This window comes from Lithobates pipiens, unplaced genomic scaffold, assembly GCF_037356315.1.
Source record: "Lithobates pipiens isolate NorthernLeopardFrog02 unplaced genomic scaffold, aLitPip1_a1.2 Scaffold_8, whole genome shotgun sequence".
NCBI lineage: Eukaryota > Metazoa > Chordata > Amphibia > Anura > Ranidae > Lithobates > Lithobates pipiens.
The window spans coordinates 632,772,413-632,776,067 of record NW_027507903.1 but is presented as its reverse complement, the minus strand read 5'-3'; the positions used below and the strand labels follow the sequence as shown (position 1 = coordinate 632,776,067).

The following is a 3,655-nucleotide window of genomic DNA, read 5'->3' as shown; positions in this document are numbered from 1 at the left end:
AATAAAAATCGCTGATCATCACCATTACTAGTAAAAAAAAAAATTTGTAATAAAAATGCCATAAAACGATCCCCTATTTTGTAAAGGCTATAACTTTTGCGCAAACCAATCAATAATCGCTTATTGCGATTTTTTTACCAAAAATATGTAGAAGAATACGTATCGGCCTAAACTGAGGGAAAAAAAATGTTTTATATATTTTTGGGGGATATTTATTAACAGATATAAGAAAAAGTAAAAAATAATGTGTTTTTTTCAAAATTGTTGCACTATTTTTGTTTATAGCGCAAAAAATAAAAACCGCAGGGGTGATCAAATACCACCAAACGAAAGCTCTATTTGTGGTAAAAAAAAGAACATTAATTTTGTTTGAAAGCAACGTCGCATGACCGCGCAATTGTGAATTAAATCGATGCAGTGCCGAATCGCAAAAGGTGGTCTGGTCTTTGACCAGCAAAATGGTCCGGTCTGTAAGTGGTTAAACATGAAAGAAAAACAATCCTAATTTATCTTAGTTCATCAAAAGACCAAGCGTTTTTTTATTTTCTTTCGTTTTTTTTAATTTGTTTTTAGCTGTCTTGCTGGGGAACAATCTTCACTTCCTGTCCCGGAGAAAAGAAATCCTCACCTAAATGGTCATTTATCATTTGAACAGGTGTCCCTATTAGAAGATTTCCCCAAACCTCCTGTTTCAGTGAACACTCTAAAATGTTGGATTCCTTATCAATTTCTGTTGTAGTGACATTGGTTACCAGGGCTCATAAGGTGAATCACCCCAGGGAAAATCCAACATGGGTTCCCACCTTTTCCCATGCCATATACAATTAAAATAATATATTTTAACCCTAAACATTTATTAAAGTCTAATTAGATGTGAACATTTATGCATTGCTTGCATGATGGCCTTTTTTACCTCTTGGTTCCTCAAGCTGTAGATAAGAGGATTCAACATCGGGGTCATTACCGAATAAAAAACAGAGGCCACTTTGTCTTGTTTTTCTAGGGCACTGGAAGGTGAGCGCAAATAAGTAATGAAAACTGAAACATAAAAGATGCAGGCGCACATGAGATGGGAAGAACAAGTACTGAAAGCTTTCTGTCATCCTTCAGATGATTTTATACGGTATATCGTGTTAAAGATAAGCGTGTATGAGACCAGGATTGCTGACAGCGAATAAAAACAGTAACAACTAACAAAGAAAATGGTTAACATGTTGCAATGAAGTGTTTTGGAGCAAGACAACTGGAGCATAGGAGGGGCATCACAGTAGAAATGGTCTATAAGATTCGAACCACAGTAATGGAGATTGAATAAGCAGCTGGTCTGTACAGCTGACTGGAGGAAGCCCATGAAGAAGGAGAAACCGACAAGAGACACACATTTGCTTTTGGTCATGATGGAAACATAGTGAAGAGGGTGGCAGATAGCAGCATAGCGGTCATACGACATACTAGAGAGTAGGATAATCTCAGTTACTGCTAGGCCAGCAAAAAAGAAAAATTGGGTGGCACAACCATTAAATGAGATGGTCTTCCGGAGAGATATAAGGTCAGACAACATTTTAGGAGTGATAGATGTAGAGTAGAAGAGGTCCACACCTGAGAGGAAACTCAAGAAAAAATACATTGGAGTGTGAAGGTTGGAGGCACCAAGGACAAGAATAACTAAGCCAATGTTTCCGAGTATGGTCACGAGGTACACCATCAAGAAAAAAGCGAAGAGGAACGGGATTAGTTTATCGGTATCGGTTAGTCCAGAAAATACAAACACTGTCACTTGTGTGTTGTTTTCCATAGTCAACAAGCTCTTTTTAGATACAGAAATAAACCAAAATTTTGAATAATATGGGCATGGATTTTTTTAAGGAGTCTTATGCCAAGAGAAATATGTAGACTGTTATAGATCATCTCTTTCTTAAAAAAAAAACTACTCATCTTGTTGACTTTAGCTTCATTACCTTTTGCTTCAGCAACAAAGAAGACGCATGCAGCAAGCAAAGTTAGAATGACATAATGAGCTTTGCTCAACATTCATGTTCCACATCAGGAAGTTTTGCAGACACTGGATCCTCATAACCAGGCAGCTATATTTTTCAAAAGAGAAGGAGAACAATGTTAGCCGTGTTTTTCTGCCAAGAAGAGCTATTTCACACTTGATGCAGTGCCTATTGCCCCGTGGAAAGCTTTTTTATGCTGGATATCTTTTCCAGGGGGTAGGGGGTATTGCAATGGCCAACAGACATTTAGGAGGTGATCCTGGCACTTCCTAAATGTCTGTGGCTAAGTGGTTAGCACTTCCACCTAGCAGCACTAGGGTTGTTGGCTCAAATTCCACCCACAGTACTACTTGCCTGGAGTTTGCATGCTCTCCCTGTGCCTGTGTGGGTTTCCTAGTACTAGTAGTTCCGAGTACTCTGGTTTCCTCCCACACTCCAAAGAAATGTTGGTAAGTAAATTGGCCCCTGTGTGAAAAATTGTTGTTGTAAGAACATGTACTCATAAAATTTATAATAACATGCAATGCCAAGCTGTGGTTTCCAAAGCGAACAAAGTCCTTTCTTGTATTAAGAGACTTATGGACTGCAGAGAGAGAGATATAATTTTGCCCTGGTACAAATCATTAGTAAGAACTCATCTGCAATATGAAGTTCAGTTTTGGGCACCAGTTCTCAAAAAGGATATCGGGGAACTGGAGAAAGTGCAGAGAAGGTCAACCAAACTGATAAGGGGCATGGAGGAACTCAGCTATGAGGAAAGATTAGAGGAACTGAATTTATTCACTCTTGAGAAGAGGAGATTAAGGGGGGATATGATCAACATGTACAAATATATAAGGGGTCCTTATAGTGAATTTAGTGTTGAGTTATTCACTTTACGGTCATCACAGAGGACAAGGGGGGACTCTTTAAGTCTAGAGGAAAAGAGATTTCATCTCCAAATATGGGAAAGTTTCTTCACAGTGAGAGCTGTGAAAATGTGGAATAGGCTCCCTCTAGAGGTGGTTCTGGCCAGCTCAGTATATTGCTTTAAGAAAGGCCTGGATTATTTCCTAAATGCACATAATATAAGTGGGTACTGGTAAAGTTGATCTAGGGAAAATCCGATTGCTTCTCTTGGATCAAGAAGGAAATTTTTCCTCTGCTGTAGAAAATTGGGGGTGGGTGAAGGATTGGGTATATGGATTGTATGATATTATTTTTTATTTATTTATTTTTATGGTTGAACTAGATGGATTTGTGTCTTTTTTTCAACCTGGTTAACTATGTAACTATGTACATACATTGTGATGATTTCCAAGACCACAGATACACGACTGAGATTCAGTCCTTAACCAGTTGCCGACCGCCGCACGACGATGTACGTCGACAGCATGGCACGGGCAGGCATATGGGCGTACATGTACGTCCCTTGCCTCCCGCGGGTCGGGGGCCCGATCGGGCCCCCGCCCGGTGCCTGCGGCGGTCGGTTTTCGTCCGGGAGCGATCCGGGACGAGGGGGCGGCCATTCATTCATGGCCACCCCCTCGCGATCGCTCCCGACGAATAGAAATCCCCCGTGACATCACTTCCTCTCCTGTAATGTAAACACAGGAGAGGAAGTGATGTATTCTCTCCTCCGTGTCGGTATTTTTCGTTCCGACACGGAGGAGAGCGGA

General features: G+C 40.5%; 1 pseudogene; it reads right to left on the bottom strand.

The window, feature by feature from the left end:
• Positions 1 to 254: 254 nt before the first annotated feature.
• On the bottom strand, positions 255 to 2,068 carry LOC143964101 (olfactory receptor 5B21-like; annotated as a pseudogene).
• Positions 2,069 to 3,655: the final 1,587 nt, after the last annotated feature.